The 14,577-nt window shown below is 40.7% G+C and overlaps 1 protein-coding gene across 4 annotated transcripts in view; it reads left to right on the top strand.

Moving 5' to 3' along the window:
* The first annotated feature begins 9,416 nt into the window (after positions 1-9,416).
* Positions 9,417-14,577, top strand: part of apc (APC regulator of WNT signaling pathway) — a 167,092-nt gene continuing 161,931 nt past the window's right edge. For all 4 annotated transcript variants that reach the window (XM_048621490.1, XM_048621496.1, XM_048621469.1 and 1 more), the window contains exon 1: positions 9,417-9,636. The gene's annotated coding sequence lies outside the window, so the exon portion shown is untranslated. The remainder of the gene's footprint in view (positions 9,637-14,577) is intronic.

The raw sequence follows: 14,577 nt of genomic DNA, 5'->3' as shown, positions 1-14,577 counted from the left end.
GGCCTCCCTCTTCATTAGAGAGAAATAATTGGTTACACCTTGAGGGGCACCATTCCAAATCATCCATGTGGCAAAATAAGGAGATAGGATTTCATTAACTAGTAGCCAGAGCAAGGACTGAATCTGCACTGTTGACATTATTCAGAAGCCCACATTAGCCAACGGAATCAACTGGGCCCCACGTGTGTATCACAAAATAACTTCTTAGCATTTTACATGATTTATTTTCTTCTGCTTCCTCCTTCACGAGAAAACAATAAATAAATTCAGATTCACAAGTTAATTTCTGGGCAAATTGAAGAAAGCACTGTTTAAAGAATGTGAGTGCTTTACATTTTAATCTTGAGGTGCAGTCATTGTTTTGTAGGAAAATATAAGGGAACTTTCTATGAAAAATCACCAAATACTGGAAATAAGGCAAATGCCACATAATTGTGGAAAAAGTACAATGTAAGAAACCTCTCAGAGTACCAAAAGATTGTGCAAATGAACTATCCTCATATATCCAGCAAGTAAATCTTATATGTAATGACTCAGGTTCCAATCCTCCTGAATGATCAGGAGATTGCAAGAATTACGTTTTCTTACTTTGAGTACTGCTCAAGTAGTCTGGGAAATCAGCAACTAATATTCTACCACCGTTCAGTCACATGAATAACAGGCGCTGATGTGAGTTACTGTCAGTAATGACTAACAGAGCTGGTGTCAGTAATCAATCTGAGGGTAAGGTATGTTAATGTTAAACAGAATTATCACTCAACCTTTTCCATGGAGTATGTCACCAGTTGCTACCCAAGGATAGTTGCTTGTCTGAAGTGTACTCAGGAATCGGGAGGGTGCACCCTTGAATTAGCCCGCAGGGCAGGGAGATTCTGGAATCAGAGGAAGGCTCTAAAGTTGGGGTGCTAGAGTCTTGGCAGGGACAAAGTTAGCGCAGAAAAAGGAGATAGAGGAGTGAAGATTCTGGAAGAGGGAAATGCAAGTTCAGAGAGGGGGAAGAGATAAAGAATGAGGCTTAGGAGAGTTAGAAACTGGGAAAGATGGACTCAGTGATGGATGACGATTTAGAAATAGGGGCTCTGGGATTGAGAGATGAGAGATCCAGTTGGAAAATGGGCCTCAAATGAACAAAGAAGGGCAAGGATTTTCAGAGGGGAGAGGTTTATAGGAAGGCTCAAGCTGTTGAAGGCACAGAATCAATAATTGAGTAATTCCAATCAGAGATCCTCAAGCAGGCAGAGCAGAGGAATGCAGATGTCTTGGAATGTTGTGAAGATGAAGGAAATTAGAGATAAAGAGGAGTGAAGACATGGACGGATTTGAAAATAAAGCTGAGAATTTTAAAATTGAGGCACTGCTTAAATAGGAGGCAGTCAACAAGCACAGGATAATAGGAAAATGGAATTTAGCATAAGTTAGGACATAGGCAGCAGAGTTTTCGATGAACTCAGGAGGATAGGATTTCGTTGGCCACCCAAGAGTAATTGGCACCCTACAATACGCAAGAAATGATGGGAATGCAGCGTGAGAACTTAATTGACATCAGCTAAGATCATTCGCTGTGCTTCTTTTGATGGATGAACAAACCAATGTGAACAAGGCAAAATCTGTCACATGTGATGCTGTCCTTGCTGAGGGAGTGGGATAATCTTTGCTTAATCATTGTTTGCATCTTCTTTGAAGCTTCTGAAACCAAATGTCATTGTGGTAGTGAATTACGGTGTCGCTATTGCACAGATCATCAGCTAAGAGTTTCTGATGAAGGGTCTAGGCCCGAAACGTCAGCCTTCCTGCTCCTATGATGCTGCTTACCCTGCTGTGTTCATCCAGCTCTACACCTTGTTATCTAAGAGTTTCTAATGTGTTTGAAGGCTTGCATGCCTTTTTTGACAGAATATTTGAATTGAACCTTAGTGTGCCCTGCTGGTCCTTGTACAACATATCCTTAGTGGTGTTGCCATATTCCATTCTGTGTGAGCCAATGGACCTTCTTTTCTTGACTACCACTAACATGCTCGGTATGTTTGCCTGAGAAAGGACTGCTTCATTGATGATTATGGCTTTCCATGTGATGCCAAGAATGCATTATAAACATTGAAGATGGAACTTTTTTAGCCTCTTTTCTTGATATGTTTAATTTCTTGAGGCTTCAGTGCCATACTGCTATGTGCTGAAATACAACCTTATAGCTAAGCACCTGATCCTGTGGGTCAGTTTATTGTTTTTCCACCATAGTTACCCAAAACTGGCAGCTGCCTTTGAAGGTATTCTGAGCTTTTTGTCAAGAGACAGGATGTCTGTCACTGTAGTTCCAAGTCAGCAGAACATGTTGACTGCTTCCAGTAGAGTGTTGTTGAGTTTGTTCACAGGCAGAGCCACAACACCTTGTCCCTTAACTAGCTTTCTTGATACCAGTGTTGATAGAGAAAATGAACAGGCAATCCATGAGCCTTTAAGAACTGATCTGATCTCAACAATATAGCATCATCAGCATATAGAAGTTCACCGATCAGGGCATGTTTTTGTTTTGGATTCTAATCTTCATAAGTTGAGCAGTTTCCGATTTGATTGTCTCTGAAGGTACAGTCCTTCCATGACATCAAGGAAAACATTGGTCTTTGGGACAGAGAAAAAGTTACAAAATAGATTAGGGGGTAGGACACAGTTAATACTGCGATGAAAGTTATATGACATATAGAATTTTTGGGGGTTAGATTTTAAAATGGAGGCAGATGTACATTGGTCAATTCTGTGAAAGTTTTATTTAAACAAGTCAGAAAATCATTTGAAACAGTGACCCAAATGCATCAATTCCAAGAAAGCATATGACTATAGTCAAGTGCCTGAGAAAACTCCTGTATGTTAATGAGTTGAACATTTATACATCTAGGTTTATTGCAGACTGAAAAACCATTTTAGTTTTAACTTTATTTAAAACTCTACTTTAGTTTTAACTTCAGAAGGTTCAAGTTCTCAGTTCAGAAGAGAGAAGCTTCTCACAGATGAGTCAAGCATTTAGTTCAGTCATGCTAACTGAAGTTTTTTAGTTTGTGGAGTTTCCAAGCCAGAAGATCTTGGACAGAAATCTGTTAGAACTGAAAAAATAATTAGGCTTTCAGAATTGTGAAAGGTTTATGCCAAGAGACACAAAATGAATAGCACTTGGTGGGTACAACTGCCTGATAGCTCCAAAAGACCTCTATGTTGGACACTGAGTCATAGAGTCAGAGTAATATAGCATGGAAACAGGCCCTTTCGCCCAGACTGGTCCATGCTGACCATGGTGCCCACTCAGCTAGTTCCAACTGCCTGCATTTGGTCCATATCCCTCTAAACCATTCCCATCCATGTATCTATACAAATGTTTTTTAAATGTTGCTATTGTACCTGTCTCAACCACTTTTTCTGGCAGCCCATTCCATATACGCACCATTCTCTGCGTTCTTCTTAAATCTTTCTCCTCTCACCTTAAACCTATGCCCTCTAGTTTTCAATTTCCCATCCCTGGGAAAAAGACTATGTGCGTTCATCCTTTCTATGCCCGTCATGATTTCATACAGCTCCATAAGGTCACCCCTTATTCTCCTACGTTCCAAGGAATAACGTCCTATCCTGGCCAACCTCTCCCCATAACTCAGGTGTACTAGTCCTGGCAACATCCTCGTAAATCTTCTTTGCAAACTTTCCAGTTTAACTATGTCTTTCCTACAACAGGGCAACTAAAACCAATGACTTATACAACTGTAACCATAATGTCCCAACTCCTATACTCAATGCCTCGACCGATGAAGGCCAGCATCCTAAATGCCTTCTTCACCATCCTGTCTACCTGTGACGCTGCTTACAATGAACTATGTACGTGTACTCCTAGGTCCCTCTGTTCCATAACACTCCTCGGCACCTTACCATTTACTGTATAAGTTCTACCTTGGTTTGATTTTCCAAAGTGCAACACCTCACATTTATGTGTATTAAATTGCATTTGCCAATCCTCAGCCCACTTCCCTATCTGATCAAGATCCCTCTGTAATTTTTGATAACCTTCCTCACTATCAACGATACCTCCTAATTTTGCATCATCCACAAACTTACTAATCATGCCTTGTACATTCACATCCAGATCATTTATGTAAATAACAAATAACAAAGGTCCCAGCACCGACCCCTGTGGCACACTAGTTACAGGCCTCCAGTCCGAGAAACAACCTTTAACCATTACCCTCTGCTTCCTACCATTGAGCCAATTTTGAATCCAATTAGCTAGTTCTCCTTGGATCCCATGCGACCTAACCTTCATGACCAGCCTGCCGTGCGGGACCTTGTCAAAGGCCTTACTAAGGTCCCTATATAAACATCCACTGCCCTACCCTCATCCATCTTCTTGGTTACCTCTTTGAAAAGCTCTGAAAGATTTGTCAGACATGACTCCCACGCACAAATCCATGCTGACTATCCAAACAAAAACAGAAGTTACTGGAAAAGCTCAACAGGTCTGGCAGCATCTGTGAAGATAAAATCAGAGTTAGCATTTTGGGTCCAGTGACCCTTCGTCAGACTGTTGAGGCTGCAAACACCTCCTCTCTGGTAATATGTACGTGGTCCAAAACATCCCCATTTGTTTCCCTTATTTCCTTAGCATCCATGATTCTGAGGAGAAATATTCATTAAAAATCTCCCCCATGTGTGGCTCCACACATAGAAGACCATGCTGATCTTTAAAGGGACCTATTCTCTCCCTAGCCACCCTCTTACTCTTAATATAGGTATAGAAGCTCTTGGGATTAACCTCAACCTTATCTGCCAGATCCATCTCATACCCTCTTTTTGCTCTTCTGATTTCTTAAATGTGCTCCTACAGTTTTTATAGTCATCTAGGGATTCACTTGAGCCTGACAGCTTAAACACAATGTATGCCTTCTTTCTCCTGACCAGAACCTCAATATCCCTCCTCAGCCAGGGATCCCTAAACCTGCCAGCTTTTCCCTTCACCCTAACAGGGACATACTGTCCCTGGACTCTTGATATCACACTTTTAAAAACCTCCCATTTGTCAGTTGTTCCTTTTCCCTCAAACAGACTCACCCATTTGACCTCTGCTAGATCATGCCTAATGGCCCCAAAATGCTTCAGTTTAGCACGTTAACCTGGGGACCCTTCCTAACTTTTTCCATAACCATGTTAAAGCTAAGAGAGTTATGGTCATTGGACCCAAAGTGCTCTCCAACTGACACTTCAGTCACTTGCCCAACCTTGTTTTCATGGAGGAGGTCCAGTGTTGAACCATCCCCAGTAGTGCCCTTCACATATTGATTTAGGAAACTTTCTTGGACACATTTGACAAATTCCACCTCGTCTGAGCTTTTTACACTGTGGTTGGCCCAGTCAATACAGGGGAAATTAAAATCACCAAACAATACAACTCTATTACTCCGACAGGTATCTGCAATTTCCCTTCATATCTGCTCCTCTAGTACTTGCTGCTATTTGGGGGTCTACAAAACTATCCCAACAAAGTGACCATCTTCTTCTTATTTCTAAGTTCTAACCATATAGCCTCACTTGATGACCTCTTAAGAATATCCTCTCTAAGCACTGTTGTTATGTCATCCCTTATCAAAAGGGCAACTTCCCCTCCTCGTTTACTTGTACTTCTATCATGGCTGTAGCTTCTGTTTCCTGGATCATTGAGCTGCCAGTCCTGCCTGCCTTTCTCTCAGCCATGTTTCTGTTATGGCTATAATATCCCAGTCCCTGGAGCCAATCCATGCTCTGAGGTCATCTGCCTTACCAGTTAGGTCTCGTGTGTTAAAATAAATGCAGTTTAAACCAGAGATAACAAGGTGTAACAGGAAAGCTGACATTTCGGGTCTGGACCCTTCTTTAGAAATTTCAGAGATTTCTGAAGAAGGGTCCAGACCCAAAACGTCAGCTTTCCTGCTCCTCTGATGCTGCTTGGCCTGCTGTGTTCATCCAGTTCTACACCTTGTTATCTCAGATTCTCCAGCATTGGCAGCTCCTACTATCTCTGATGCAGTTTAAACCAGAAGTCTTTTCCCTCCCTTTACTGTGCCCCTGGCTATGCTGAGTAGTAAACTTGTTCTCGATGGCTAATGTATTTTCCCCTGGCTTCTCAATGGCCCTTGTCTTATTCAGACTCCCACCCTCCGCCAAACCAGTTTAAACCCTCCTGGGTAACACTAGCAAATCTCCCCACAAGGATATTGAACCCCCTCCAGCACAAGTGCAACCCGTCCCTATTGTACAGGTCACCTCCACCCAGAAGAGATTCCAATGATCCAAGAAGTGAAAACCCTGCTTCCCTCCACCTGCTCCTCAGCCACACATTCATCTATTTCTATCCTGACTGGCGTGTGGCACTGCTTTGACACCAGGTTCTCTCAGACCTGCTGTACAGTCATGATGACTGTGGCAATTTCTCCTAGAATTCCATTGTGATAACTCTCAGCCACCTTCTGATTCACTGTCCTTCTTCGCTGTCTCACAGAGGGTGTCCTGCAGAGGTCTTCTCCACAGTCATGATGACTGTGGCGATGTCTCCCCGAATTCCGCTGTGATGACTCTCAGCTGCCCTCTGATTTTACCATCTGCACAAACCAACTATTCCAATAAAATGTGTGAGACATTTGGTCTAGTATTTAGCATGATGGAATTTCACACAAGGCACTAACATCTTGGAAATGCTGCATAGCACAAGTCATGTGCATTCCACACCTACAAACATTGGCATCTGACATGTTCCAGTCTCAGCCATCATTACACGTCTCTGATCCACTTACAGGATGCTCCTGCACTTCAGTGCTGCACCTTGAACTGCACCGGCAACTATGATTATAATGCTGCAGCAAGGATACTTTGTGCTTAGGGACATGCACCAGTTCACACTGACCAGGCTGCATCTTTGGGCTGTTCACATGCTGTCTTAGCACTCACACATTACGAACTTACTTGGACATTTGTATCATCCCCGCCTTGCATTGACTTTCCTTTAAGCACTTTGCCCCCTCAAAAGCCAAACAAGACCCAGTTAGCCAATAATGTGATACAACAGCAAAATGCTGGCAGCACAGAAAGTCGTCCAAATGAACACAAACAGATCAACGAAGTCAACATCTTTAGAAGATAACCAAGCCTTTCATTTTATCAACCTGACACACCATCTGCTGGTATAAGACAAGCCGACAGCAATACCATGACCTCAGGAAAGATATATTTCTGAAAGTAGATGCATCATGAAAAAGCCTAGGCTACTGTCTTTTACAAGACAAAAAACCTATTGCTTTTTGCTCGAAAGTGCTACCATCTGCATAAACCAACTATTCCAATATAAAGTGTGAGACATTAGCTTTATTATTTAGCATGATGGAATTTCACACTTACTCAGCAAGAAATTTACCTGGCAAAGAGATCATTAATGGATCACAGACTAAATACTGTGTCCAATATCAGCCTTACCAGACATGGTACTTGCATCTTTGAATAAAACATTCATAGATTCCAGCTGTACTCCAGAGATCTAAGCATAAACAATATGTTCAGGGAATGCTGCTTTGTTGGATGTATTGTGTTTCTGATGTTAAAGTGAAGTTCCATTTGTTTTCTTGGAAGGACATAAAAGATTCCAGGCCTTGAAAAGCATGTGGGATCTGTGTGTACTGACAATCAATCATCATCATTAAACAATTTATCTGGTCACATACCTCCTACTTTTTGCAAAATTTCACTGTGAGAAAATTGCCTGTTGGGCTTCCCTAAATTTAAACAATGGTTATAGGTGGATTTTTATAGGTGTCTGAGCCTGTGGGTTCTGGTGAAATGTGTGGCAAAATCAGGTGATAAGTGCTGTGAGGACCATTTCAATATCAGGAGCAAATGCACTTTTTTTTAACTTTTCACAAACATCATGGCAAGATTCTTGCTCGACAGAGACATGTTGCCAACTTGGCCGTGATTAATGGTTGTGAATCTTCTTAAACCTTCTTAAGAGCCCAAATTGCTTTGGCCGAAGGGCCAAATGGCCTCCTCCTGCTCCTACCTTCTACGTTAATATTCAGTTTCCAATTTTTCAAACTCACCAACACACTTGATGTCAGGAAAACTCGATAAAGAAACCAGACTCCAACATCTCAGGTCATTCTATTGACAGTGGCCACAAGGACACCATGTCCATATATTGGAATCTGACATGTGACACCCTCCAATAACCCTTACGATACATCTCTGATTTGCTTGCTTTAAACAAGCCTTCACTCAGGTTTTCCAAGCAGTGTAAGTCAAGGGCAGTCTCTGATACTAGTCCAGGCCCAGCATGGGGCGGCCAAAGTCAAAATTCTCTCTTCGCAAGGAGTAAGGAACTGAATGAAGGGCAGTACGTCATCCATTTTACTCTTTCTGCTCTGTGGTGGGCTATTTCCTAATGGAATGAAAGGTAGGTATTACAGGAGATTAAATTGCATGGCACAGATAGTGCAGGCGAGGAAGTCTCCTGAGTAAGTGAGTAGACAGCACAGAGGGCATACAGGATCAGTGATTTTGGGGGTGGGGTGGGTGACAGCAAGTGGGGAAGAAGTTGCAGACAATATGAGAGTAATAAAGCATAAGCCTTGGTGGAAGGTGGGAATAGTAGCAGAAAAAGTGAGGTAGCAGAGAGAAAATGATGGCACAGCACCACCAATTATCCACTCCCTACTTTCTAAAAGACGCCTTGCTGGTGATTTCTGATATTAGAAACTAACCTGATCTGGATATAACCTGTAATAAAATCATACCATTACTGAGGAGAGAGAGGAAGCTGCCTTCATACTGATGATAAACAATATGTTATTAATAATTAAGTGGGTAAGAGACAGCATTGTGAGAATCTTTCAGGCTTGGTGCTAGTTCCAAGGTATTTCCAATGTCATTAGGCATCACCAATGATGTATGCTATTATTAGCAATGAAGGGACTTACCCATTGTTGTTCATACCCAGCATTAATGTTTAATATCCAATAAATTATAAAACATTTCCATATGCCTCCTCTCCAGCTCACTTCAATATTTCAAATATACCACAATCCTCAATAAAAAATTGCTCTATTAATAGACCTTTTCCCCACTACCCCCACCCCTCGAATTTATCAAGAAACCATACAAAACAATTTTCAGATCACTATGGTGGGATGTTGCAAATTAAGAATCTTGGCTTTCCTTTCTCTGTGGCATCTGAATTTTCGTGTTTCATAAGGGGATATACCCCCAATCACTAAAAATCTTTTCCCGTTCCAGTTTGCCTTCGGTCAAGATAATTAATGAAAAACTGTGACTAAAATCTTTGGAAATGCCTCTGATTTTGCAGCAAGTCAGTACGCAAAGCGAACAAAACAGAGCGATACACAAGAACATCCACGTCTCTGCGCTTTGAGCGGCGGTGCCCTATTGCCCATGCGCGGAGGTGCGCCCCCTGCCCGTCACGAGAAGAAATGGTTTCAACCAACATGGCGTTGGAGTGTAGAGAATGAAAGAGGAAAGAAGAAAGGGAATGCGAGAGAAAGGCCGTTTTGATACTGTTTACCGCATGGAGAAACGGGATTTGCAGCTTGAGAAGTTTTCGACAGATAATCGGTGCGTCAGTAAAAGGTATGTGTGTGAGTCTGGTCGTTGACCGTTTGCGGTGAGGTTTCTGGTCTATGGGCAGCTGTTCGTTGCTTATTGTGACTGTGGTGGAGCTGAGGCAGGAACTCACCGGAATGGAAACGGTGCTGGGAGCAGGGCCGGAGAGGAATGGTGGGGTCTGCTTCAAAAAGTGAACGTATCAGCCAAAGAAAAGGTCAATACGTAATTATGAGGTTTCTGTTTCAATTAAGCAGATGATTATTTTAGAATTAATCACTTTGCAAATAGGCTTTTTAACACCATCGCTGGCGTTTGTTTAACTTTTCAAAAGCACAAGTTTTGTTTTCTCTTTGGATTTTAAACGGGTAGCGTTTTAAAATCGATAGGAGTAAGCCATGGTAATTGGCTGTTTCATGCACATTTTTATTTTTAAGTTTTAAGACTGATTCAATTTTATTTCTCAATTAAGTCTCACTTGGTAGGGAGCAAGATTGTGCTTCACGTTTATGTGTAACAAAAGAAAGGTTAATGGATAATCACTTTTGAAACAGTGAAACATATTTGAGGTTAAGTTGCATTTGGAGTGTAATGCTAAAGTAACAAAATCATTAATACAAAATTAGTACAGTAATCAGTTGTTTCCTGGATATCTGAGTTAAAAGCAGATCATTTTAGAAATACTCAGTAGGCCTGTCAGCATCTGAAGGGAGAAACTGCTAATGTTTCACATCAATGGCTTTAATATCAGAAGACCATGAAACCAGTTCTTAATGTGTTTTTTTCCATTGATGCTGCCAGACTTGTTGAGTATTAAACCGCATGTTCTGTTTTCCTATAAAATTAAACACATTTATGTCAGTGGGATTGCAGTATGTACATTTTGCATTTTTCAGTTGTGTTGAGCTCTTAGTTTATGAACTGCTTAATGTTAATTGTATTATAATTGAATATTTATATTTTGGTGGTGGACATTAACCATGTGTTTACTGTACTTTTATACAGGAGTAGACTGAAACTGTGGCTGTTGGAGTGATGTATATTTGTAATGTGTATTTGTGTAAGTAAAGCTTAAAAGTGTGACAAGACTAGCCTCCAATTCTGTCTTTGGTATTCTGGACTAGGACATAGTAGTAGGGGATGGTAGTTTAAAGGTGAAGGTTGGAAACAGAGAGGAAAATAAAGCTAAAATCTTAGTACCAATTGGTGGAGATGACAGAGAGCAAATTTATTGATTGCTTTCAGTGTTCTCAGAGTTTGAACCACAAAACCGATAGAAGAATGAATTGGACATGTAGACATGGGTTATTACTCCCTAAAAGAGAAATCAACGTATGGTCGACATTTAAATCAAATGTCAATTATTGAATGAGATGGGTATCCATCTGTTGGATTGTGATGATGTTTTATATTGTCTAATAGATTTCCTGGTTGAAATTGCAAGAAGGATAATCTATTAAATGCCTATGAAGCATCATTGGTATTTGATCAATGGAATTATTCTGTTTTCTGAAATCTAAAAATATTTCCTAGACTTAACTGATTTAACTGAAAGATGACAATTAAGTTTGGGGATCTCTGGATCAGTGCAAAGGTACGTCAAATTGGCAGGCAACTGATTATAACTGCTTCAGAGATAGTAGGAACTGCAGATGCTGGAGAATCTGAGATAACAAGGTGTAGAGCTGGATGAACACAGCAGGCCAAGCAGCATCAGAGGAGCAGGAAGGCTGACGTTTCGGGCCTAGACCCTTCTTCAGAAAAATTATAACTGCTGTCCAGTTCTCAGGAAAAAAATCTCCAGATCAGATGTCCTCTGCCTTTAAAAAATGGAAAACAGTAATTTCCTTCAGCTTTATGGAATAAATAAGACATTCTCAGGTGACACAAATTATAGACTCCATGATTGTCAAATTTGAAAACAGTCCAGACACCAAATGCAGGCATAAATACAATGGCAGGATTTAAGACAGACAGGATGAGGGTGAATGGCTCCTTTATCAGATCTGGCTATTAGAGCAAAAAAACAAACTTGAATGACAGTAATGGGCAAATGAGCCAGCGCCAAGGAATGTTTAATGTGTGCAGTTCTGGTGAAACACAAAACATCGTTTTATGCTGAACTGCTGTGAGTGAAGTGGCAGAGTCCTCAAAATGACACGTGATGATGACGATGAAAATTATGATGAATTTGAACAAATTGTACAGCTCACAAGGATTCTAATCCTACAGTAAATGTGTTAGCATGGACTCTTTTGCAGTACAAACACAGTTAACAGTATCTGGGACAGCTTGCTTAAAATGTTAGAAGTGAGAATTGATGCAAGTTAAGCAATTGGAAAACCGTATATGCTTTAGTTGCAATGAAGAAATACCTTGACATCACAAAGCAGAATTGTAATTCCAGGTAAAATAGCTTGAGTAAGCCATTTTATAAGCACTGATGTAGTTTCTAGTGATATACGCTAGTGGATAAACCTTAGGCACACATTAAACTTGATGTGAAACATAAGGTGATTATTTTTGGACTGTGCGCTTATCTTCAGTTTACCAACTTAGGACATTGTATCCACTTAATAAAATCTGATGTTTGACATTAAACTTGAAAGGGTTCAGAAAAGATTTTCAAGGATGTTGCCAGCATTGGAGGGTTTGAGCTATAGGGAGAGACTGGGGTTATTTTACCTGGAGCATTGGAGGCTGAGGGGTGACCTTGTAAAGGTTTATAAAATCATGAAGGTCATGGATAGGGCGAATAGTCAAAGTCTTTTCCCTAGAGTAAGGGAGTCCAAAAGTAGAGGGCTTTGGTTTAAGGTAAGAGGGGAAAGATATAAAAGACACCTAAGGGGCAACTTTTTCACACAGAGGGTGGTGTGTGCATGGAATGAACTGACCGGAAGTGATGGAGGCTGGTACAATTACAACATTTCAAAGGAATCTGGATGGATATATGAATAGGAACGGTTTAGAGGTACATGGGCCAAATGCTGGCAAATTGGGCTAGATTAGGATATCTGGTCAGCATGAAGGAGTTGGACCAAAGCGTCTGTTTTCATGCTGTACATCTCTTTGACTGTACACGTATTAATGGCACCAGATAATAACCCTCAGAGAGATGAAAAGCTACTGATATAAGGTTTCATAGACAAGTTGCCCTCCCACCTTAGTTAAAAATCCTCCTAAAAGATACTGGTGTATTTGAGTACATGAGGCTATCAAATCAATTGAGTGAAAAGTGTGCAATCCGTAAAAGCTATCAAAGAATACTATGGCATCTAGTCAAAAGTCTTTCACTTGCATGAGGCTTTAATAAGGTAGCTTCCCTAGTTTGAGATGTATGGAACAAAAGACAAATATTTTTATCCTACGTTGTAATGATCTGGCAACCAGATCTACCTTTTGGTAAGGAGAGGTTAGTGTAGTGATGATGTTACTGGAATAATGCTTTGGAACACCAAGTTCAGATCCTAGTATAGCAACTGATAGAATTAATCTAAAATAAGAAGCTAGTTTGAATAATTTTGACTTGAAATTATTGCACTTAAAAACAGCCATATAGTCCAGCAACTAACATCTTTACAGGAGAGGTAACGAGCAGTCCTTACCTGGTGTTTATTTCATTCTTTCATGGAATGTGGGTGTCGTTGATGAGGCCAATATTTATTACTCACCCCTAAATGTCCCTGAAAAGGTGATAGTGAACTACTTCTTGAAACCTGCAATCAATTTGGTGCCATGCATCTGCTGCCTTTGTTAATCTAGGTGATAGAGGTCACACGTGTGAAATGTACTGTTGAACGAGCCTGTGTGAGTTGCTGCAGTACATCTTGTAGATGGAGCACAGTGCTGCCAATGTACATCAGTGGTGGAAAGAATGAATGCTTAAGATTGGGAATGTATTGCCATTGAATCACCCTACTTTGTCTTGTTTAGTGTTGAACTTCTGGAGTGTAGTTGGAACTGCTTTCTAGAGTAGAGCACATTCTATAAGAGCAACTCAGCTAGTCCAACTTTGTTGCCTCTTTCCTGTAGTCTTACACGTATTCGCAATAGGATGCAATACAGATTTTAACCACTCATGTCATCAAAAGATTTTCCTCACATTGCCCTATGTTTGCATCAGTCATCTTCAATTGATAATTGCAAATGCATTAGCCAAAATCTTTCAGTCTTTTTTAGACTCAGGGAGGTGCCAGAAGACTGGAGAATTGCAAACATTACAGCCATGTTCGAGAGAAGTTGTAATTATAATCCCAGCAATAATAAACCAGTCAGTTCAACTTTGGTGGTAGGGAAACTACTAGAAACAATTATTTGAGATAAAATTAGGGGTCATGTGACAAAAGATGGGTTGATTAGGAAAAGTCAACAGTGTTTATAAAGGGGAAATTGTGTTTAACTTGCTGGAATTTTTGAAGAGGTAACAGGCTTGATGAGGGTAATGGTGTTGATGTGGTACATGGATTTCCAGAATGCGTTTGATATAGTATCCCACAATAGACTTGTGTGCAAAGTTATAGAACATGGTATAAAAAGGACAGTAGCTGAGCAATAGGAAAAAGAGAATAACAATCAATGGATATTTTTCAGGCTGAAGGAATGTTGGTAGTGAAGTTCCCCAGTGGTCAGCATTGGGACCCTTGCTTTTCCTGATTGTATATTAATTAGTTGGATCTTGGTGTGCAGGGGGAAGTTTCAAAGTTTGTCAATGTCACCAAACTTGGAAGAATTGTAAGCTGAGAGGAGGCCAGTGTGGGACTCCAGAAAGAATTGACAAGCTGGTGGAGTGGGTGGATTGGCAGATGAGGTTCAATGCAGAGAAGTATAGGGTGATGCAATTTGATTAGAAGAACATTGAAAAACAATATAACTTAGAGACTTAAGTTCTAAAGCGGATGCAGGAGCAGAGGGACCTATGTGTATTTTGCACAGATCATTGATGTGACAGTACAGATGGAGAAAGCACTA

This window comes from Rhincodon typus, chromosome 3, assembly GCF_021869965.1.
Source record: "Rhincodon typus isolate 14 chromosome 3, sRhiTyp1.1, whole genome shotgun sequence".
In the NCBI taxonomy this organism is placed as follows: Eukaryota; Metazoa; Chordata; class Chondrichthyes; order Orectolobiformes; family Rhincodontidae; genus Rhincodon; species Rhincodon typus.
The sequence above is the reverse complement of the archived record's forward strand: the minus strand, read 5'-3'. Positions and strand labels throughout refer to the sequence as shown.